The 25,275-nt window shown below is 41.3% G+C and overlaps 1 long non-coding RNA gene across 2 annotated transcripts in view; it reads right to left on the bottom strand.

Annotated features, from left to right (window-relative positions):
* Positions 1–254: 254 nt before the first annotated feature.
* LOC309626027 overlaps positions 255–25,275 on the bottom strand; it is a 66,792-nt gene continuing 41,771 nt past the window's right edge. For both annotated transcript variants that reach the window (XR_014242888.1, XR_014242889.1), the window contains exons 6-7: positions 19,440–19,584; positions 255–8,554 (exon numbers count right to left, since the gene is read on the bottom strand). This is a non-coding gene — a long non-coding RNA (uncharacterized lncRNA). The remainder of the gene's footprint in view (positions 8,555–19,439; positions 19,585–25,275) is intronic.

Below are 25,275 nucleotides of genomic sequence, written 5' to 3'. Positions count from 1 at the left end.
TTTCTCTTCCCAGGGGAAGCTCTGCAGTTCTGGTCTCCTCAGTTGGGGTGTATGCCCAGAAGCTGTAAGTATGAAGTTCTATGGCTTTAGATTTGGAGAAAGGACACAACCCCATTTGCCAAGAAAAGTGGAGAGGTCCAGGAAGATCCCAGAGCAGGCCATTGCTGGGTGGGGCACACCTACATAAAATTTGATCAGTGGGTATCTCAGATCTTCCTTCTTCAGAAAGGATACACATGGCAGCATTTTATCCTTTTATAATGACATTATCAATGATCTCTGCAATTGCTGCTGAAGGGATATACTTCTAGGCACAGGCCTAGAAATTCAACTGAAACTCTCCTTCCCAGTTATCATATGTGTCATCTACTTTCTTGTCTGTTCACAGAAACTAGGGGCCTACCAAGTCAGTAAAACAACCCTGCTGGGACTCACCAAGAACTGGCACCAAACATCTGGGTGATCTGCCTGGTGCCAGGAGTCTTCAGCCAAGTGGTGAGGACCAAGGAGTGCTCCTGCCCCACTGAGCGCTCCGGTGCCTTCCATGCCAGGCCATGCACCACAGGGACCTGGACTCCTAGACCTGGACCTGTGGACTCTCATTCTGATGCTCTGATCCACAGCCTTTGGGATCAACAACAGAATCAGGACTTCAGTCCTCTGTGAGGGACCAGCCCAGAGTGTCCCCTAGCAGTCCTTCCACAAAGACACAGGCCTGCATGATGTGGAGCCCACGTGACTCCATCTGTACAAGCAGCACTAACCTTCTGACTTTTCCTTTAGCTATTTGAGGACTCCACCTTCTGGGAGCATATGAAGGGACTCCATGAAATACAGAGGCAGGTTGTGAGTGAGGCAGTGTCCTTTGTAGATTTGGATTAACATGATCCCAGAACCTTCATGATGGATAAAAGATCATATACCATCCCTCTGCAGGCTATTACCCATTCCTCTTTCTGAGATCTGATGACCCGCCTAGCTCTGGGATGAGTAAAAGTCCCTGCAGAGCCCATATATCTCCACTTGCAGCCCTTCACACACCCCCTCGGGGTCTTGACTTCACAGCATCCCACAGGAGTCCAGGGCTCATGGGGAGGTGTCACCACTCTCAGCCCCATCTCCTCTTTCCATGCAGAGTGGGGTGGCCTGAGGACTGTGTAGGACTGGTGTCCTTCCTGTGCTCTCCAGACGCCAGCTACATCACTGGCGCAATCATCGTGGTAGCTGGCTTCTACTCCCACCTCTGAGGGGCATGAGCTCAGAGCTCAGGCTTGCCTCTTGATGTGCAGGCCCCATGTGGTTCTGGGCCACTGTGTTGGAACACCTCTATTAATGACGAGTCTATGCTCCAAATACACACTCTAGTTCAAAACCTTCACTGCCAGAAATAATAAAGGACATCAGAAAAGAGGGCTTGTGGTATGAAACTATCATAAGACCAGCTAAAATAATGTCAGCTTTGCCAGAAAATAAAATATGTGCTTTTGAGTCTTGGAAAAGGGAAGGAACTGAAGGTAGGAAGGGAGAGGGCTGTAAGGAAGGGGGAAATGCATTTTGAGCACACTAGTAAATGCTTTCTTATAGATTATCTCCTAAACATCTCTGTGAGCCTGCTGTTTACATCTCTAATTAATTCTATGGTTAAGGAAGGCAAGACTTAGATTGAAGGAAAATGCTCTGAGAACACACAGCTAGTCCATAAGCAGGAATTGAACCCCAGGTTTTGCACAACAGAAAAGGACCACGACAGAGCCGGAGGTGTCTGAGGGGAAAGACCAGCTCTTAGGTCCTCATTCTTCCCCAGATCCCCATCCTAAGAGACTAGATTTAGTCTACCTGCATTCATACAACTCAGCATTCCACAGATACGTGCCAGCGCAGTAGCTATTATCTCTCATACAATGAATTTAGACGCTTGATGCCTGAAAGTCAGGGACAGTAGCAGACCCTATGGGTATCCCGCCCATATCCCCTTGGCCCACATTGAAGTCACAAGCATCTTCAGTGGACAATTCCCATACACACTGAATGCTTCTAACTCAAACACGTGTGTCTCCCTCCCTACGGGCTTTCTCTGGTCACAGTTTTGTGCTCTGCACGTAGAACTAGTTAGTGCCTGCAGAGCAGCCCACCCCAATAAGGGGTGGGTGTTGGGGAATCACTACTCCAGCTGCTTGTCACTTGGTGGGACAATGCCAGAGTGTGTTCTATACAATGTTTCAGAGGGTGCCCAGCAGTGGGCACTAGCCCACAGTTCAAGAGTTTGCTCTTAAACACACACTTTATTGGCTCTTCTCCCTTCCCTGTTTCATTCCCCATTCCCTCACGATTCTCCCCTGGTTCGTCTCCCAAGGAAACTACTTACACCCAAATTTTGGTCTGAGGGTCTGCTTTTGGTGCAATCCAAATTAAATTGGGGACAAAACCTTTCATTTCACGTTTATAAACGAAAGGCTAAAAATGCAAAAGTCTCCCTGAAAAACACGATGGCTGAAAATCATTCACCCTAAAGAATAATAAGTCAATTATTATTTATAATAAGCACATATAGTTGGGATCAGATTACTTTCATTTTGATAGGCGCAAAGAGTTAGAAATCAGGATAGCTGTTGCTTAAAGTTGGAGAGATCATCAAGTTTGAAAAGAAGCAAAGAAGAATAAGCATTTACGTAAATGACTAACATCAGATCCTTTCTAAGGTTATTAGGGAAGGAGATAATGAGCAAGATGGCACCGAGTACTTAAAAGCTAAGGAGGAGGTAACCCTAGAGAGGTGATACAGAGCAGGAACAGAGAATGAGATGCCAGAAACCCTGAAGGTTGACAATATTGTCTTCACGTCTTTTCTTTTTTTTTTTAAATGGTTGAAAGTATTATATTTCTTCATCTTGCTTTATTTTTTTTTATAAATTTATTTATTTATTTTTGGCTGCATTGGGTCTTTGTTGCTGCGCGGGCTTTCTCTAGTTGCGGAGAGCGGGGGCTACTCTTCGTTGCGGGCTTCTCATTGTGGTGGCTTCTCTTGTTGCGGAGCACGGGCTCTAGGTGCATGGGCTTCAGTAGTTATGGCACGTGGGCGCAGTAGTTGTGGCTCTCAGGCTTTGGAGTGTAGGCTTGGTAGTTGTGGTGCCCTGGCTTAGTTGCTCCGTGGCATGTGGGATCTTCCCGGGCCAGGGATCAAACCCGTGTCCCCTGCGTTGGCAGGCAGATTCTTAACCACTGCACCCAGGGAAGTCCCTTCACATCTTTTTTGAATCTCTATTTTCCGAATTTGTTCTTGGATTCACAGAAGGTTTCTGGAGGTATCTGCAGCCTATAAAACTGTATACACAGAGAGGAATCTGGGAAGATGGCCAGGAATCTATATCCCCACCTAGACAACAACTGCACCAGCAGAATCTGCCAGGGGAAGGCTTGGATAGTAAATTGCAGTTAATTTCAGTCAATTTCAGTTCCTAGCACAGTAGCAATTACCCATCCCCCACTCTTAGCCACCTGGTAGGTTGACAGCTGTGCGTTTGTCCCTGGAGGAGCCTGCATACAGCTTCCAGGAGCCAGTTTGAGCAAAAAGGACCTTATCCTCCAAATATCAGGGATCAGTGCTCTGACTGCTGATTGCTGCTTCTGATCACAGAAGTGCAGACAAAGAGGCAGTCATTGTTATTGCACCTCCTCCCTTTATTGCAAGCTTCTCCTCTGCTGGTTGAAGAGACTTCTGGGGGAATTTAAAAGGTTGACACTAGGGAGTTCCCTGGTGGCCTAGTGGTTAGGATTCTGGGCTTTCACTGCTGTAGCCTGGGTTCAATCCCTGGTCAGGGAACTGAGATCCTGCAAGCAGCACAGTGCAGCCAAAAAAAAAAAAAAAGAATATATCATTAAAAATAATAATAATTAAAATAAATAAAAGGCTGACACGCTCCCCCACACACTTCATTTTTTGCTTTCTTTTTCCCCTTTTGGGAGCCAGACATTAAGGACTAGGACCTTCAAAAACAACTGTATAGGGCTTCCCTGGTGGCGCAGTGGTTAAGAATCCGCCTGTCAATGCAGGGGACACGGGTTTAATCCCTGGTCCAGGAAGATACCACATGCTGCGAAGCAACTAAGCCTGTGCAGCACAAGTACTGAGCCTGCGCTCTAGAGCCCGTAAGCCACAACTACTGAGCCTGTGTGCCACAACTACGGAAGCCTGCACACCTAGAGCCCATGCTCTGAAACAAGAGAAGCCACCGCAATGAGAAACCTGCACACCACAACAAAGAGTAGCCCTCGCTTGCCACAACTAGAGAAAGCCTGCACTCAGCAACGAAGACCCAACACAGCCAAAAATAAGTAAAATAAAATAAATAAATTTATGAAACAACAAAAACTGTATATATGGGCAAACTTACAAAGTAAATGTGCAAGCTCAAGGCTCAGAAAAGACCTAAGAAGACCTTAGATTTACTCCTCAGGCTGATCCCCAGCACAGAGACAGCCTACAAAATTTTTTTTAAAAAACAGAAAACCCTGGGGAAAAGGGAGAATCTGATTTCCAGAGTTTCCACATTATTACATTCAAATGTCAAGTGTTCAACTACAACAACAACAAAAACATAAGGCATACAAAGAAACAGCAAAGTATGGGCCATTCAAAGGGGAAAAAAAAGTCAACAGAAACCGACCTTGAAAAAGACCAGATGGCAGATATACTAGACAAAGACCTTAAAATAACTACCTTAAAGATGCTCAAAGAACTAAAGAAAAATGTGGAGAAAGTCAGGAAAACAATTGGTGAATGAAATTAAAGTATCAATAAAGACATAGAAAACGTAAACAAAAAAAAAAAAATCCTTGAGCTGACAATTACTATAACTGAAATGAAAAATTCACTAGAGGGATTCAAAGGCAGATTTGAGCAGGCAGAAGAAAGTGAACTTGAAGATAGGACAATGGAAATTATCAGCTCTGAGAAACAGAAAGAAAGAAGTTTGAAGAAAAGTGAACAGAGCCTGTGGGTCATCATCAAGTGGACAAACTTACGGATCAAGGGAGTCTTAGAAGGAGCCAAGGGAGAAAGGGACAGAGAGAATATTTTTTAAAATAATGGTTAAATTTTCTCCAAATTTGATGAAAGATATGAGTATAAACATCCAAAAAGCTCAATGAACTCTGAGTTAGATGAACTCAGAGACATATTAAGTTGCCCATACATATATCTATGTCACAGCTCCACAGATCTGTGCACAATGTTCTTTATGCCTTCTCTCTACCACATGCCACCTCACTTCCAATTTGACTCCACCCTCCTCCCACCATTTTCTCCACTTCTTTGTCATAGCCTGAAGATAAGGCTAGGACAATGCACTCAATTCAGAGAAGTGCCACTTGGGTGGTTGAAGTTGCCATAAACTTATACACCAGAGATTGAATTAGCTCTCCAGGGGAAAACTTCTTAGGGCTACCCATGCCTGCAGTCTGATTTGAAGATGTCTCTTTGGCAGTTACAGGAGGAGCCACTCTCTCTATCACCAAAAAGCAGACAAATTAAGTGCAATCCATAAAACTCATCTACAAACTTGAGAAATTTTAATGTACAAGGAAGTTGTTTTGATATGGGCATGGTTAATGTTGCAAGTAAAAATGAAAACAGAAGTGCATCCCTTAAGTCTAGAAATAGGAATGTTGAAGCAAAAATATATGTCACTGTATCTTGAGCAATCTGCAGGAGGAAGACAACATGAAAACTTGGTCCATGTTAAATATTCCTTAGCTGAGATGGTTGACAAATTGTCTATGAATTTGAAGAAAATGTTAACATCTACCCAATATTATCGTCCAAATCCACAGTCCATATTCAAACTGCATTTGAATATTTGAAATATTCATTTCAATATTATTGTACTTACAGTCCAAATTCAGATGTAAATGGTCTAAACATTCCAATTTATAGTTGAAGACCATTAGATTGGATTTTTTTAAAAAAGCAATACCCAGTTATATGCTACCTACAGGAAATGCATTTTAAATATAAAAACACAAATAAGTTAAAAGAAAAAGGGGGACTTCCCTGGTGATGCAGTGGTTAAGAATCCGCCTGCCAATGCAGGGGACACGTGTTTGATCCCTGGTCCGGGAAGATCCCACATGCCATGGAGCAACTAAGCCCATGAGCCACAGCTACTGAGCCTGTGCTCTAGAGCCCGTGAGCCACAACAACTGAGCCCACGTGCCACAGCTACTGAAGCCTGTGCACCTAGAGCCCGTGCTCCGCAACAAAGAGAAGCCACTGCAATGAGAAGCCCTGGCACCACAATGAAGAGTAGCCCCTGCTCGCCGCTACTAGAGAAAGCCAGCGCACAGCAACGAAGACCCAACGCAGCCAAAATTAAAACAAAACTTAGTTTGTAGCAAATGAATAACAATGATACAACTATACAGTTGTACCAAATCAACCAAAGTTGACTGCTAAAAGAAAACTTGTTTAATCATTACATCAAACAGTCCATAAATGGTAGTACCCTTTCCCCCTACCAAATAAGAAAAGGAAAAAAAAAAGAAAAAGGGATGAAAAAAGATACACCATGCTATCTAATCAAAAGAAAGTTTGAACTATATTAATATCCAAGTAGATTTCAAAGTAAAGAATTTTACCAGGAATAAAGAAAGTCATTTCATGACAATAAAAGGCTCAATTCACATAAGCACATAACAATCTTAAGTGTTTATGCATCTAATAACAGTGCTTCCAAGTACATGAAACAAAAACTGATAGAACTGTGAGAAGTAGACAAACCCACAATTACAGTCAGCAATTCAGACCCCCACAAAATATGTGAAAGACCTGTCCATTGATAACTACAAAACTTTGTTGAAAGAAATTTTAAAAGACCTAAATAAAATGAGAGATACCTTGTTCATGGATTAAAAGACTCAACATTGTTAGGATGTTAATTCTCTCCAAATTAATTTATAAATTCAGTACAATCCCAACCAAAATCCCAGCTGGCCTTTTTCTGGGAATTGACAGACTGATTCTAAACTTCATATGGAAATGCAAATGACTGAGAATTGCCAAAACAACTCTGAAAAAGAACAAAGTTGGAGAGCAAATGTTACTTAATCTCAAAACTTATTTTAAAACTACAATAATCAAGAGTGTGATATTGTTCCCAATCTTAGAAAGTTAAATATATACCTACCTCATGACCCAGCCATTTGTCCTGGAGATATTTAACCAAGAGACTCTTGAGGACACATGGGCAGAGTAAACTCAGAGCTAGGGCTTGACTCTCTAAATAGGCTCCATGTGTGGCCCTGTAGATTACAGTAGTATATCTTTTTCTGACTTCTCAAATTTTCTAAATCTCTGTTAATCTTCATTTGTACTCAGAGACATGGAAAATACCTAGAGATATCTCTGGCCTACACAACTGCACACAGATGTGGGAGTTTTGGTACACTATACTGTATCCTGTTAAGCTTTAAAGAAAACATCTCAGTATTGTAAATAATTTCCTTTCTACTTTGGCCAATTTGATTCTAAGAACAATTTGTTCCAGAAGTCTCATTAAGTAAATTGTCACTGCATTTAAATTCAACTGAAGCATAAACTATTTGATTTCAGCAAAACTGTCATAAATAAGGCTCATTACAAGTATAGGAGCTCATTTTCTTCTAATATGACTCGGTTTAGAAGCAGTGATTAGTTTCATCCCATCACTAAGCTTTTATTCAACTGGCTTTTGTTCTGACCCTGGCTGTTGAGAGTTCTCTTGGTTTTCCAGCAAGTTCACCTTTATTTTTATCAAGGACAAGAATCATCATATTTCAGGGTTGGGAATATCATCTAACTTTAATCCCTATTTGATGTTTGAATTCCCTCCACAACACCCCTGCAAAATGATCGTCCATCCTCTGTCTGAATAACTCTAGTGTTAAGGAATTCACTATTTCTTAGGGCAGAATCTTTTATCTATGGACAGCTCTGGGCATTTGAAAATACCTTCTTAAATTGAGCTGAAAAATGTCTCCCCATAGCTCTTCCCCACTGGTCTTATAGCTATCCAAGGAGCACCATTGATCAAGTCAATTCTCTTTTCCCCATGACAGCCCTTCAAACGATAACACAGCTCTATCATTCCTACCCATCCCATTTTGGTCTGCTCTGTTCTCTGTTAAACATCCTCGGTTCCTTCTCTAAGCACCTTTGATCACCAGATAAATAACATTTACTAGCATCACTCATCCCACCAGGAAGACACTGATTCTACTATAACTAGAAACACATGAGCATTATCATAATCTTAATTCAGTCCACACATTTTTTTTCTGAACTCCTAGTTCACACTTTATTTGTAGGATAAAACTGTTCTTGAAGCTTCCTAAATCTTCAAGCATTCTGAAAAGCACTCAAGCATCACCAACAAGCATCACTTAATTCAGGCTGGAAATCACAGGCAGACGAGTCAGAAGATTTTGAGAAGAGTCTCAAATTCTCTTGGCATCCTGCAAAGAGGCATCCTTGGACACAGTTGCAGTTGGATGTTCGATGGGACTATGCTCCATTTGAGTCCTGCAGAGAAGGAGAGAGAAGCGTCTTGATTTCCCAGTGGGCAAGTATAATGATAACCTCCACCCTTCATCTGAAGCTGCCCTGCAAGTGCTAATGTCAAGCTCCCTGCAGGGATGAGCCACCAAAGTTGTCTTCTGTGGCATGTGGCTTGATATGGCACTCTTGTTTGGCCCCCATCTTGTGCTGATCCCACTTTCTATCTCCCCTAGTGTTTTTCCCCCATGGGAGCACTTCCTAACAAATCATTTTTACACAAATCCTTGCCTCAAGGTCAACTTTGGGCATCCACTTCACTCACCATGTCACTCACCACCATCAAGGAGGTCCTGGATATCAGTGAGTATTCTAGAATCCCATCCTGAAGCTCTATTTGCTAGGGTCACTCCTGATGCAAGTTATCTTAATTTGGTTCCCTTGAAAGCAGACCCTGAGATAAAGACCTTGGTACAGATAGTTTATTTGATATGTAGTCCTAGGAAGCAGGAGTAAAGGAGTGGGAAGGGTGACATAGGTTTAGTGGAATCCTTTCAGGGTCCTTGGTAGAAGCACCCAACCATCACTAGCATATTCCTCACTGCATTTGTATAAGAAGTGTCTTCTAAGCTCTCCAGGGACCATAGTAAGTCAATAGATTCTCGGTCACGTCTCCGTGGCCTCAGCTCAGATAACCAGGCTGTCTCAGCTCTGGTCCCCGTATACGATGCTCCAGCTGACTAGCCCAGGCTTGTTCACGTGGCAGAGGCAGAGGTCCCAATACATAGATTAGAAACACACAACAGCTCTGGAGGCCAAAGCTCAGAACTGGCACATGGTCATTTTTGTAATAGGGAAGAACAAATCTGACTTCATATTGGATCTGTTTCTTTTACTTTAATCTTTGTATTCTATAGCTTTTTTTACAAGGTAATCACTAAAGGGATGGTGCCGATAGCTTAAAGTATACATAATGGCCCATCTCCGAGAACCCTGCCTCCCATGCCTGAGTGTTAAGCTAAAATACCTTTGTTTAAGCTCACAGGAAACATCCAACCAGGCTCACCTGTGAATGGCTGCAGGAAAGAAGAAATTAACACATCCCCCTCCACAGTCTGGCTGGAACCAGGAAATGTTTTCAACAACCTACCACCTTTTTTACTTTACCTCCTCACTTCCCCCTCTTTCTTCTATAAAAGAAACTAGTATCCAAACGCGGGCAAGATGGTCCTTTGGGACACTAGTCCACCATCTTCTCAGTCTGCTGGATTTCTGAATAAAGTCACTATTCCTTGTCCCAACACCTCGTCTCTCGATTGATCGGACTGTGGTGCAGCGAGCCGTAGGAGCTTGGACTTAGTAACACTTTCACCTCATTCTATTGGCCAGAACAAGTCACAATGCCAGCCTAGATTCAATGGAAAGGAAAATAGACTCCATGTTTCCATGAAAGGAGCTTTAAAATCACATTGCAGGACTTCCCTGGTGGCGCAATGGTTAAGAATCTGCCTGCCAATGCAGGCGACACAGGTTGCCTGCACTGGCAGGCAGATGTGGGATCTTCCCAAGCCCTGGTCCGGGAAGATCCCACATGCCGCGGAGCAACTAAGCCCGTGTGCCACAACTACTGAGCCTGTGCTCTAAAGCCTGCGAGCCACAACTACTGAGCCCACGTGCCACAACTACTTGAGCCCACGTGCCACAACTACTTAAGCCCACATGCCTAGAGCCCGTGCTCCTCAACAAGAGAAGCCACCGCAATGAGAAGCCCACGCACCGCAACAAAGAGTAACCTCCGCTCGCCACAACTAGAGAAAGCCTGCGCGCAGCAACGAAGACCCAATGCAGACAAAATAAATAAATAAATTTATTTTTTTATTTATAAAATCACACTGCAAAAGGCATGGGTACACGGAGGAGTGAAAAATTGTAGACATTTCTTTAATCTACAACAGAAAACTACATAGAAACTAAAAACAATAAACTACTGCTAAAAACATGGATGATCCTCACAGACAGTGCTGAGTGAAATAAGCCAGACATGAAAGAATGCATACTGTACTATCCTATTAATATAAATTCATAAACAGGCAAAACTTAAGTGTAGGGTTTATAGATACATGCTGAATAAAGTATTTTTTAAGTAGGGGATTAATTATCATAAATGTCAGCATGGTAGTTACTTTGGGATTGGTACTTACTTTAAGACTAATGGAAAGGCATTACAATTGACAAGAAACACACAGGGGTTTCTGGGTTATTGGCAGTGTTCCATTTCCTAACCTGAGTGGTAATTACCTAGATAATCATTTTAAAATCATTAAGTGGTAGATTTATGCTTTATTTTTCTTTGTGTTATATCTCATGGTAAAAAAAAAAATTAAATACTGTATGATATTGGCATAAGAACAAAAGAATGGACAATGGAACAGAGTAAAGAACTGAGAAAAAATTCATACTCATAGAAGAGAATTTGATATACAGTAAATGTTGCATCACAATTTAATGACAAAGGACACACTGTTTAGAAGAGGGTGCTGGGAAAACTGGTCTGCTAGAGGGAGAAAAATAAAACTGAATCCCTACCTTCTAAAGTATACAAAGAGGCTCCAGAAAGATTAAAGACCTCAAGGCAAAAGACTACAAATTAATGGTAAATATTGTGGATTAATGTCTTTCTGAAATACCAGGCAGGGAAGGACTTCTAAAGAACAGCACAAGAAGAAATCATAAGGCCAAACTAATTAAGTTAATTGCATAAAATTAGGAAAATTTGTTCAATGAAGCACAACATGATCAAAATTAACAAACAGATGACAAATTGAGTGTCATTTGTGATGCCTAAAACTTATTTTTTTTTAAAAAACTAGTATCTAACATATACAAGGAACTCTTAAAAGATTAAAAAACAGGAACCCCAAAAGATAAATGGGCAAAGGAAATGAAAAGACAATTTGTAGAAGGGGAAATCAAAAAGGCTGGCAAGCATGTGAAGAGAAGCTCAAACTCATTAGCTATCAGAGTAACACAAAGTTTCAAAATAATAAGATATTACTTTATTAAGCTGGCAAAAATAATAAAGCTGAGAATACCAAGTGTTGGCAGGGATGTGGGGATAGCGGGACCTCTTATGCTGTTGGTGGGCGTGTGGACTGGTGCAGCCACCCTGGAGAGCAATCAGACAGTTCTCAGTTATACATCATTGTATTTTGTGACCAGCAAGCCCCACTTCTGGATATATTTCTCCAAAAAATTCCCACTCAAATTCACATGAGGACATCTCCAAGAAGGTTTATTCCACCGTTTGTGGTGGTAAGGATCTGGAGGTTATCCAGAGCCTATCCAAGAAGTAAACTGGAAAATAAGGAGTACCGTGTAGCAGTCAGAAGCAACAATTAACACGTACCAGAGCAACATGCATCATGCCGAGAGAAAACAGGAAGAAAATAATGAGATCTAGAGTGTATATCACTTATATAAATTAATACACCATACCCAACAGACAATACACATCTTAAAAGAACACATACAACTGAACACATATACATTGAACTGGATGTTTTTCTGTAAGGGGAAAGAGGCAAATGAAAGTGGGGTGGGGTTATGGGTCCTACCCCAACCAATGAGTTCCATGAACCAAAGACTGTATTGAATTCAATCCTCTAAGTCCAAAGTTCCCTCAAAAAAAAAAGGAAAACCTCAAAGAGAACAGGAAGGTTTGCAATGAAAAATAAAATCTTTCTTCCTCCATAGTTTTTCTCTCCATGGAATTTGCTGCTAATGTGTATGTGTGTGTGTTGCACATTTTTTTAGAAAAATGCTGAATGCATTTACTAGGACATGTTTGTACGGACAGGTAATTTTTATTTCTATCACATTGTTCTCTACCTTGTTCTCATTGCTTCAGAATATACTTTGGGCACCTTTCCCTTTAAGCTCTTACAGATCTATCTCCTTTATTAACAGCTGTATTATATTGATATACTCCAACTTAAATGTCCTACCAATAGATATGAGTTTGCTTTTTAAGTTGTTTGCTATTAAACAAATTTGCTTTTTAAATTGTTATTAAACGATGTCTTGCAAACATTCTTGCACATAAATTTAGGGGAAATTTTAGCAAGCATATTCACGATGTAAACCCCAAGTACTGAAATTTCTCAATCAATACAGTCAAAATATACACACACTTAAATATTTGATAGATAGGCTAAATTACTTTCCCAAAGGTTGCAACAAAATAAAATCCCATCAGGGACTTCCCTGGCGGTCCAGTGGTTAAGACATCGCCTTCCAATGCAGGGGATGCTAGTTCGATCCCCGGTTGGGGAGCTACGATCCCACATGCCTTGTGGCCAAAAGACCAAAACATAAAACAGAAGCAATATTGTAACAAATTCAATAAAGACTTTAAAAATGGTCCACATCAAGAAAATCCTTTAAAAAAGTAAAATAAAATCCCATCAGAAACATCTGAAAGTACCTATTTCCCCATACTTTTGCCAGCTCTGGATATTATGAAGCTTTTCTTTTTTACCAATCTAAAAGTTGAAAGATTGTATCTTGTTGATGATTTGATCTCCATGTTTTTAAAATATGAGGGAGATGAGAATGTTTCCATAATTTTATAGACTATTTATACTTTTCCTGTGAACTGTCCATTCTTATAACTTGCGTATTTTCTTTTGAGTTGTTTTACTTTCTCTCATTCATTTGCATGAGCGTTATTTTGCAAAATAAGGCAATTAGCCATTTTATCATATGTTCTGCAATTACATTTTCACAGTCTGTCTTGTCTTCTGCCAAACAGAAGTTTAAAATTTTTATACAAATTTATCAGTCTGTTCCTTTATGCCTTCTGGGGAACAGATATTTTAAATTTTATTTTGTCACTTGGAAGTTTCTGAGAGGATTGATTAAAGTGTCTGAGGTGAAGAGGGAGGTGGGGAGTAGCGGAGACAGTTGCAACTTCAAGGCAGAACAAAGAATTTAAACAAAGAAGTAGCAGGGGTGTTAGTGGCAGCAGAAATAGCAGCCCAACTGGGTCCCATTCCAGGGAAGCAACATCCCAGCAGAGCCTGCTGGATCCTTGCACTTAATGGGAGCTCTTAGCTACACCGGTAAGCAGCCCAGACTGGTCATGAGACCTGAGAAACATGCCTAGTTCTTCCCGGACACAGTAGGGAAGGGACCTCCCCAGGTAACTGAAATTCATAATTATCTGGGTCTTTGGAGACATTTCAAAATAGGGTGTCATTGTTTATTAAGCTGGCAAAATTGGGCATACTTATAATATAAACCTCTCAGTCTGAGTTTCTCAATCAAGTTTCCAAGAGAGATTAAGATTGAAAAATAGGACTTCCCTGGTGGCGCAGTGGTTTAGAATCCGCCTGCCAATGCAGGGGACACGGGTTCGAGCCCTGGTCCGGGGAGATCCCACATGTCATGGAGCAACTAAGACGGTGTGCCACAGCTACTGAGCCTGCGCTCTAGAGCCCGCGAGCCACAACTACTGAGCCAGTGCGCCTAGAGCCCGTGCTCCGCAACAAGAGAAGCCACCGCAATGAGAAGCCCGTGTACCACAACGAAGAGTAGCCCCCGCTCGCCGCAACTAGAGAAAGCCCGCACGCAGCAACGAAGACCCAACACAGCCAAAAATAAATAAATAAAATAAATGTTTTTAAAAAGATTGAAAAATAATAAACAAGTTTTGAACTTTGCAAATTGGGTGATGCTGAAATTTGCCAGTGATGGCCAACGACAGAGCAGCTCCGTTAGCAATTTAATTAGAATACTTCCGAAGCCCCCTGTGGCAGTGAGGGTAGAACTGTGGTCATTTGGTTGAGCCCATCCTCAGTTTTTGATTCGAGATAGGGAAGGACACTGATACTTGGTAAGCACTGTATATTGCACGGAAGGGAGGGGGTAGCTGATGATGTCACCATGTCCCTCTGGATTTACCACTCCAACCTTCCCTGACACACCACTGACCACCTGGCAGGAGTGAAGGAGCTCTACAGGGTTGACAAAAAATCAGAAGGAAATTTTCATACCACACAGATGCCCCCCAAGAGCTTTGCTATTGTAAATGTTACAAACTTGGATTACGTAGGCTAGAAGTGAATTGTACTGCGAATTTTTCTGTTTCTTGCAATTCTCTCATTAAGTTATTAGGCCCTTCTGTTTTATATTTTACTAGCATTTGTATTTCACAAACAAGTCCAATGGGGCAATTTTTGAAGATAAGGTGTGAGACGGAAGAGGAGAATTCTAGGCCGCGTCCTATGGACAATTCTGATAAGATTACTGATGAAGAATTATAATCTTCTGAGTCATTCCACTTCACCATCGTAAAAAGTGGTCTATAAAAAAATCCTCTTTACAATGAAAACTACCCCTCAATTGATTTTTTTTTTTTTGGCTGCACCGGGTCTTCGTTGCAGCACTCGGGCTTCTCTGGTTGCGGCACACAGGCTCTAGAGGACACGGGCTCAGTGGTTGAAGTGTGAGGGTTTAGTTGCTGTATGGGGGATTTTAGTTCCCCGATCAGGAATCAAACCTGGGCCCCCTGCATTGGGAGCGCAGAGTCTTAACTGCTGGATCACCAGGGAAGTCCCCCCTCAACGCATTTTTACACATGCTGGTAATCCAAGTTGTCCTAGTGCACTGTACTTCATTTGAGGCAAACAACTTACAAATGCAGCAATGGCTCCAGCAAAATGGAAAAGCCACTTAACGATAAATCACAGCCATTTGACCCAGAAAAGTGCTGAATATTTCTAATGGCTATTGGAATCTCAAAGCAAACAGAGAAAAACTTTTGTTTACAAAAAAGGTCAGTGAAAAAGCTCAGGAAGCAAGTGATGGAGTAGCAAACTTGCTGCCTAAAAAGGAAAAATTACAGAGGTGATGAAAATCTCCTAATTCCAGGATGTAAAATTATAGTGAGTAAAATACTTGGACAGATGCAATACAAGACACTGAAAAATTTCCGTAGCAGGATGTGTTGATGTATTTATGACTTGTCACATGATGTTAAAAAGGTTTTTATGTAATAAACTGAAAACAACCTCTTCTATATCCAGGTTGGTAAGTCGACAGATTTCACTAATGAATGTCATGCTGCAACATTTATTAACGTGTAAATAATGGTAAAATTCAAGAAAAAATTTCTACTGCAAAGTGTTACCTGAAACAAGCAAAGGCCAAGATATATTTCATGTTTTGTTTAGTGTCTAGAAACGAAAGGTTATCTTGGAGGATATTGGCATTTGTACTGATGGTGCCCTATAAACGGTTGGTTCTGTGAAAGGCTTTGCCCCTTGTGTAAAATAAGACAGTCCTGACGTCATCACAACACACTGCTTTCTTCACAGGGAGGTGATGGTGTCAAAAAGTCTAGGAGATTAAATGAAAAACAGTTCTGGATGGTGGTACAAAAGTGGTTAACTTTATTAACAAAGACCAGGTCACTCAAGTTTGTTTTTAAAGCTGTGGGGAAACCTGGACAAAGAAAGCGTAAAAATCTCTGCTACATAGTGAAACTTCCGGGGTCAGCAGAGGAAGACTTCTAACACGGTATTTGAGCTCAAAGGTGAATTTCTGGAGTATGTTCCAGGAAGTCGTGGGCCAGATTCTGCTGAGTACTTTAAAGATAAGAATGGCTCCAAAAACACGCCTACTTAACAGATCCTTTTTATCACATGAGCCAGTTGAACAAGCCAATGAAAGTGCTTGGGAAAAATACTTTGGCTTCAATTAACAAGATTTAAAAGGAAATAGAATCTTTGGAAAAATCATGCTGTAAAAGGAGATCTTAAAGTGTTTCTGCTGCTGCTTGGACTTGGGAGGGAGGAAGAGAGTAGGCAAGTATGAAAGTTAGCTTACTGGGATCACTGCATGGGGTAGAAAAAAAAGAAAGCTGATGTGTAGAAAAGAGAAAAAAGTTGAGGTGATATGGGGGAAAATCGTATGATCACACCAGCATCCTCCCCGCCGTGGGAAACATTGTACAGTCATACCATCATGCCTCCCCAGATCCTCCAGAACAGTGGAGGAATCTGTCTAGTGGGGACCCTCCTAATCCACCCCATGTTTAGTCGGAGCACACACTCACGATGGCGACTTCCAAGTCTTTATCTCCCTCTCACTCTAGGCAACCAATGTTCAATTGTCTGTTCCAACTCTCTATCAAACCACTACCCTGGGACTTCCCTGGTGGTGCAGTGGTTAAGAATCCACCTGCCAATGCAGGGGACACGGGTTGGAGCCCTGGTCCGAGAAGATCCCACATGCCGCGGAGCAACTAAGCCCGTGCGCCACAACTACTGAGCCTGCACACCTAGAGCCCGTGCTCCGCAACAAGAGAAGCCAACGCAATGAGAAGGCCGCGCACTGCAAGGAAGAGTAGCCCCCACTCACCGCAGCTAGAGAAAGCCCGCACGCAGCAACGAAGACCTAACACAGCCAAAAATTAATTAATTAATTAATAATTTTTAAAAAATTACTCTGAGGATGAGTGCGTTCCTTGCTCTGAAGAAATGTGACTCAGTGGTCCGAATTGGTACAGTATCTTGTCAATTGAGATAAATATCATGGTCACCATAAAACTAATCCACCGTGGTTTGCATACAAAGTATATCAGCCCCTTCATAGGGGGAGTTCCACTAGGCATTTATAGGAAGAGAATAATCCCCCTTCTTCAGAGTAAACAAGTGTTAGAGCAGCTTTTATCCAGTCCACCAGGCTTAGGAATAACCTCCTGTGTGTCTGGATCATGCATAGATATCTGTATTTGTTTAGTAGTGAGCTGTGGGTCCTACATCAACCCCAATGTGTTCTTCCAGGCTGCAATATTCAAAAGCAAGGAAACTGCCCCTAAATTAGTCACTCTCACAATCATTTTAGTAAAGGTTTTTGAGGAAGCTGATGACATTGATTCACAAAATGAGATAACTCCTTCACACTATTGCCCTCTGGTTTCAATAGTTTCTTCATTTTGTCCTCTTCCAACCTGGACAAACTCCTTGGTGACCAGAGGTTGTAGACATGGTGTCTGCTGTCCCAGCATAAATTTTCCAGCACAGGTTTTAAATGAAAAACACAGATTTTATTATTTCTTTTTAGCTTCAAAAATAACATTTTATATGCATATATAGGCCTACAGAAGAGATCAAGAAACTTATATATGTGCATAATAACTTTGTAATTGCTAGACTTTTATTTTAGCCTGATCATGTCACTTAGTGAGAAATTTCTTTTTCAGTCTTAATAAAATAGTGTCTTAGGCTATTTTTATTCATATTGCTTTGGCTTGTGATTAATTGCTTTACTCTTCAAAACTGTCAAATGTTTTTGTATTATAAATAACATTAATTAGAATAAATTTACAACCCTTATTTAAGTTAAATCTATCAAGCTGACCTTTCAAAAACTGAATCCCCACTTTGGCTTAAGCCAGTTATTTAACAGAAATGTATTATGTTTGCCTTAAAAGTTTTAAAAATTTATGAAAAGGAAAGAAAGAGATTAATTTTAAGTAAGGTTACTTAATCTTTAGCTACCTGATTCTATTCAAGATATATTGGCCAAAAAAAAACAAAACAAAACAAAACTTTTTAGCTTTAAATAGGAGAAACAATTACTCTTGCATATATTAAATACCATGTACCATACCTCATTAGTATTTCTTCCAGTATGATTGTGTGATAAAACTTTTAGACCTATTTAGTTAAGTTTTTTTTTAAATCAAGTAGGATTTTTTTTTTTAATCAAGGGAAAACTGAAGTCTCCTCACGTGCACTACTTACGTGCAATAGAGTGAATATCCTTTGTGGGGAGGGGAAACCCCACAAAAAGAGCAGGCTAATAAATTGGCCATAGTAAACAGATCCACAGAAAGTATGATTCTCTACTCAAAAGAACACTGAGTATTAATACTGGATTATTATATCTGTAATTTACTATCATAGTAATGAACCATTGCTTCAAATATAACAGTGTTTATGCCAGAATTCCTTGAGACCTTCCCTTGAAAATTATTTCAAGCATTCCTTGCAGGTAGAAAGATTGAGAATGGCCTCCCTAAGACCCTACTGCCACTGTGTCAGTGTGACAGGTTTCTGTGCCCTCTTGTTTGCTCACTTTCTAATCGCTAAGAGTTCTGAAGAACAGCTTCACTGACAGCCAAGCCCAGGTTCCATTACAATATGACTTTTGTCCAACTTGAACACCAATACCCACTTGGAAGTCAGCTTTACTGCAGGATTGAAACATGGCTGCTAGCCTCTGTATATTCTCACGAGCTCCTTCAGCCTAAAAGGGCAGAATTGCTATTAAATGAGGTAAATATACTAAATGCTGAGGCAAAAAGATTTCCAAGACACCTTATAACATGAAAAAAGCAAAGTTACAAAGTGGTGTATAGCATGTAAACACATTTATATAAACATACTAAGTTATATAGTTACATGAGTTCCTGGTTGATTATATGTTCAGAGACATAGAGGTGAAGCTAAAGGTAAATTTGGAGGCAGAGAGCAAATAGAAGGAACAAAATTGCCTCATCAAGAACCATGGAAAAGAAAGCAATTATAAGAAAAATAAAAACGTTAAATGAAGCAAATGGGATGAGAGCTGCTAAATAAAAAATTACAGTGCATGCATGTGTGTGTATATATGTATATATTATGTATATAGGTACATGTATATGTATAGATATAATTATATATTTATATATGATTTTATATGATATTCCTAGGAGTCCTCTGCCTGAAGATGGGACAAACTGGTCCTTTCTTGGGGCAGGAACACAGTTATACCTTCATGACCTGAGTCATATTATTATTTGTTCTGAATAAAATAATCAAAAAGAAAACAAATACTTGCAAGAGTAGGTTATAATGCCAGTTACCTGTCAAGGTGCCAAGGATGCAAATCACCTTCCTCTCAACAGCATCCGTGGGGAATTCCCTGGCGGTCCAGTGGTTAGGGCTCCGCACTTCCACTGCAGAGGGACACGGGTTTGATTCCTGGTCAGGGAACTGAGATCCCGCATTCTGCGTGGCCCAAAACAACAACAAACAAACAAACAAAACAACATAAAAGCATATGTGGACTCATAGCAGGAAAGCCAAACTATACTAGGCATACTTTGGCAAGAAACTGTCTAATATAAGATTGTCTCTGTATATTTAAGCCTGACTCTAAAACTGGCTGTGAAATCCTGTATCTTGCTACAAGACTTAGACATGCAGTATTTGAAAAAGAACAGAATTATTCCAGGTATAATTCCTATATCAAGGAATTAGGAAAAGGGTAGGCAAGCAAACCCTTAAGGGGAAGCTCAGGCTGAGCCCACGTGAAGGCAGGACAGGGAAAGAGGCTCCATAGTTACCTTGGTTCTCATCTTCAGCCCACATTTAGACACCCTCTTACGTCCAAAGATGTGTTGGGTCAGGATGCAAAACTGTTTGAGTTTAAGCTCACAACATTTGATCCATTTCATTATTGGACCCATAAAACACACACACACATAGATATTTATAAATAGATATCTTAGAAGTTAAGGGCATGGGGCTTGGAGACAAATCCCACAGCTGATGAACAGGGATTACATGTGGTTGGGCAAGTTATTTAACTTCTCTATGACCCAGTTTCCCTGTGTGTAAACGGGGATAGTATCACCTATCAATACCTCAGTGGGTTTTTATAAAGATGAAAACACCTAATGAACCTGAGTTTGATACACAGTAAACACTCAAAAAAAAAAAAAAAAAGTGCTGTTGGACACTCCTTAGGAAGAAAGAGGCTGATTGTAACAGAAAACAATATCAGCTTGGCCACACGCCCACTTTCTCCAGCTGAATCTCAGGCTTTGACTCTCTGGGTCACAACACACAAGCCTCATGGTGTCATAAGAGGCTCAAGGCATCGACAGAGAAGAGAGACGTCATTTTTAAAAAGAGAACTCCAAACAATAAATGCAAACCTGACTCTGGAGAAGTATAAAACATTGACTCTGCCCTTAAGGTACGATCAGCCTCGTTGGGGGTGGGAGGAGGCACAGGGCTGAGACATAGAGTTTGGTTGGAAAGACCAAATAGGTGTATCCAAGAAAGCTTCTCTGCAGACGTGACTGCCTCCAGAGGAGACGATGCCTGTGCTGAGTCTTGAGGAAGGAGTAGGAACAATCCAGATGATGAGGGCACAAGCATAGAAATACAGGGAAATTGTTATGTTTCTAGTAAAAGGAGCTTGTGAAAGCAAAGGGAAATGAAGCTAGGGAGAGAGGTCAGGGACAAATCAACAAAATCCTAGTACAAGAAGCTAAGAATTTAAACTTTATCATAAAAGTCAGTGGACAGCCATTGTTGAATTTTAGCAACGAGATGGACTTGATCAGATTTTCACCTTGGAAAGATCACCCCAGGTTAGTTTGGAAGTAACAGCAGAAAAGAGTTACAGCTACACTCCAGGCCAGATACATGACCACCGCAATAAAATATAGCAACAGTGGGATGGGGAGAAGATTGACTTAAGTAGAGCAGATATAATATTGGCAGGATTTGGTGACAGTTGGATGTGGAAGAAGTGAGAGGAAGAATCATGGCTGACTCTGAAGTTTCTGACTTGGACAACTGAATGAATAGTGGGTAACATAAAATACAAGAAAAGAAACAGGGGTCCTGGAAGCGGATGAGTACAGTGCTATAGAAAGTCACAGAGGTCACTGTTTGCTGTGATGTTAAGGGAAGGTGTTCTAGAGGCCCTACATGATGGACAGAACAGGATTTGGTGTCTTTCAATAGGAACCTCCGTCCTAGTTTGGGGCTCTGATGACTCAAAAAAGTGAAGGCTGGAAAGAGGGCATGGAGATCTCGTGGGTGTGTCCTGGGAGGAGGAGAAAGGGATGGCCTGACCTAAAGCATGGAGAGGAGTGACAGCAGCCCAGACACCCGAGGACCTGCACAACACTGAGAGCTACTACTGTCACTCGGATTCTCTCCAGGCATTGAGCAAAGCACCTGGGACTCACCCCCAAGGTAAGAAAAGTATATGTAGGGACTTCCCTGGTGGTCCAGTGGTTAATAATTCACGCTCCCAATGCAGGGGGCCCAGGTTCCATCCCTGGTCAGGGAACTAGATCCCACATGCTGTAACTAAGAGTCCACATGCCACAACTAAAGATCCCATGTGCCACAACTAAGACCCAGCCCAGCCAAATAAATAAATAAATAAATAAATAAATAAATAAAAATTTTTAGAAAGTATATATAGAATATTTTATACAGATATATATTCTTCCCAAAACCCCATATGCCTGAGACAAGTGTCCCATCCTTTTGGCAAGAGAATGCTGTAGAACAATACATATGTAAAGACTTTCCAAGTAGGCATACATGTCTTTTAAGAAATCAGTTTTCTCATTTATATGAAAGCTTCAGAAAAGGCAAATTTATAAAATATATAGAGGCAGAAAGTAGATCAGTGGTTGCCTGGTGCTGGGGGTAAGAATGGAATTACCTGTAAAGGGCTTGTAGAATCTTATTGGAGTGATGAAAATGTTCTAAGAATGTCTTAGTGAGATTGCTGCACCACTTGGCAAAGTTACTGAGAATGATTCAATTGTATACTTAATTTTTATAGTAAAATAGACTTTAATAAATTTGTTTTTTAAAAAAGAAATCAACTTCCAGATCTTCAACTTCTAGATGTGGTCCTTTCTAAAAATGATCTGCCTGAGAAAGCACCTATGTTCAAGGTTATGTAAAATTTCCTTTCCTACCTCCCCTTACCATTAGCCAAGCTCAAAAAGGGAAGAAAGTTATATTATTCTACTATGATGTCTTGGTTCAGAACGAGAAAACCTCCCAGTTGCCAACAAAGACTGTTCTAAATATTGGTTTCTGGGATGCTTCATTTAATATTTAAATGCCTTAGGGCTTCTTATCTTTCTCTTTTTGATACTTAGTTTTGTTAAGAGTGTAGCCTGGTATATTAGAAATTAAGTGTTTTAGCCTGTGTTGGGATGTTCTGAATTCAGATGTATTGTCAGGGGCAGTGTGTGTGTGGACAATTTTCATTTAAGGACCTTTCCACACCTCAGTTCTTATCAAGGAACACGTATGGGGGAGAGTTCTACTGGAGAAAAGCAAAAATAGCATTGATACAAAATAGTAAATGCTGAAACTAGCGTTTCCAAGTATTTAAAAATAAACAGTCTTTTCAGGGACTTCCCTGGTGGTCCATTAGTAAAGAATCCGCCTTCCAAAGCAGGGGATGCGGGTTTGATCCCTGGTTGGGGATCTAAGATCCCACATGCCGCAGGGCAATTAAGCCCCTGTGCCACAACTACTGAGCTCCCGCGCCTCAATGAGAGAGCTCAAGTGCCGCAAGCTACAGAGCCCACACGCTCTGGAGCCCACGCACCACAACTACAGAGCCCACGAGCCCTGGAGGCTGCGCATCTCAACTAGAGAGAGAAAACCCTCACGCCACAGCTAGAGAGAAGCCCTTGCACCACAATGAAGAGCCCGGGCGCCGCCTCTAAGACCCGTCGCAGCCAAAAAAAAAATTCTTTACAGCTCTTCTCAACACTCAATCCCTAGATTGTGTCATTAGCTAGGAAAAAAATCACCTTGGGACGAATGAAGTTGAACTGTTTAGTGACACTTGTCTCCTTAGACTGTTTTCCAATACTACCAAAATTTCAAGATATATTAAATAAAAGCCATGAATAAAAATTTCAAATGTCCTCTTCAGAGTCAATATGAATTTATCAGAAAGTTAAATAAGTTAGAATAAGTTAAAGCTTATTTTATCAAGTTGCATCATAAAATACATAATCCAGTGCCACTGTCGCTAACCAATCCTAAGCGAGCCCTTAATACTGCCCATCATCATGCCCTAGTCCCATTACCCTCTCACTCTCTTGACAACTGTTTCATTCTCTCTCTTCTCCTCAAACCTCCAGCACTTCACTCTCAGAGGAAGACCTCACTTCATTTTTCTGTGAGAAAATTAGGCAATGGGAGAGACCTTCCACAAGCCCCCAGCACACTTCTTCCTATTTATCTTCTCTCTTCTTACTCCGGATGAATTATAGGTGCTCTTAGCTAAAAGCCCACTCCTTGTGTTCTAGGTCCCATCTTTTCCTGCCTATTCAAGGATATTCCTCCTGTGATCTGCTCTCTCTCCTGCACTGATCATCTTACCCTCTATCCTGGGTCACTGAGATCATCCACATCAGTTTATGGATGTGTTGATCTTTCTCTCCTCTTAATCATCTTCTCCATCTGGCAATTGCCCTACTTCTCTGCCTTTTTTTTTTTTTTTAAACAACAAAACTACCTGAAAGGGTTATCTATACCTACAGTCTCTTATTTTTATCTTCCCCTTCTCTATTAAACCCACTCCAATCATGTTTTGAAACGTTTCTTGTCAAGGTCACCAGTAAATTCCACATTGCAAAATCCAGTGGTCAGTACTCAGGCCTCCTTTTACTTCAGCTATCAGCAGCATCTGATACAGCTGACAACTCTTCTCCATAGATGCTATCTTCACTTGACTTTGAGGATGCCAAATGCCTGGTTTTCCTCCTACCTCTCACCTCTGCAAAAAAAGATGGAAAGTTTAATTGTACATAAGCCCGTGCACATGCGCGTGCACGCATGCGTGCACGCGTGCACACACACACACACACACACACACACAGAAGTTGTCTCTATAAGGCAAAAATCTAACCATGTCAATATCTGACCCTTTCACCTTTCTTATTAAATTTCAGTGTCTCCCTCTGCCCTCTAGATAAAGCCCAGGTTCTCTGTCTCAGCATTCAATAACTGCCACCATTTGTCCCTTGACTAATTCTCTAGCCTTATCTCCAGCCTATCCCCACTTCACACTGGATGTTCCAGGAATACCAAACTTGTTGTAGTTTCTCCCACTGTGCTTTTCTCTCCTTGCCTTGATTCATGCTACCTTCCTTGCTTGGTGTGCCCTCCTGTATTCCCAAAGTCTGTATTTCATTCTTCGTTTAAGAATCAGCTAAGGAGGGCTTCCCTGGTAGCGCAGTGGTTAAGAATCTGCCTGCCAATGCAGGGGACACCAGGGTTTGAGCCCTGGTCCGGGGAGATCCCACATGCCACAGAGCAACTAAGCCCGTGTACCACAACTACTGAGCCTGCGCTCTAGAGCCCACGAGCCACAACTACTGAGCACGCATGCTGCAACTACTGAAACCCGCGTGCCTAGAGCCCGTGCTCCTCAACAAGAGAAGCCACCGCAATGAGAAGCCCACGCACCGCAACAAAGAGTAGCCCCCGCTCGCCGCAACTAGAGAAAGCCTGCACGCAGCAACAAAGACCCAACACAGCCAAAAATAAATAAATAAAAATAAAAAGAAAGAAGAATCAGCTAAGGAAAGAAAGGAAGAAAGAAAGAAGGAAGGAAAGAAGGAGAGAGAAAGAGGGAGAAAGGAAGTAAGGGAGGGAGGAAGGAAGGAAGAGAAAGAAAGAGAGAGAGGGACAGAAGGAAGAGAGAGAGAGAAAGGAAGGAAGGATGGAAAGAAAGGAAGGAAGAGGGAGGGAGGGATGGAGAAAGGAACAAAGAAAAGCCATGAGAACTGTGATCCCTTTCTGCAAAATTGAATACATGGATACTATATGAGAATGGATATGTAGAGAGGTAACTAGGGGAATTGTTTTTAAAAAAACCAATATTTAACTTGACATCAAATTTTTCCTTTC

The sequence above is a fragment of the Balaenoptera borealis genome (assembly GCF_965194805.1).
Source record: "Balaenoptera borealis genome assembly, chromosome: 3".
In the NCBI taxonomy this organism is placed as follows: Eukaryota; Metazoa; Chordata; class Mammalia; order Artiodactyla; family Balaenopteridae; genus Balaenoptera; species Balaenoptera borealis.
This window is presented reverse-complemented; position numbering and strand designations above follow the sequence as displayed.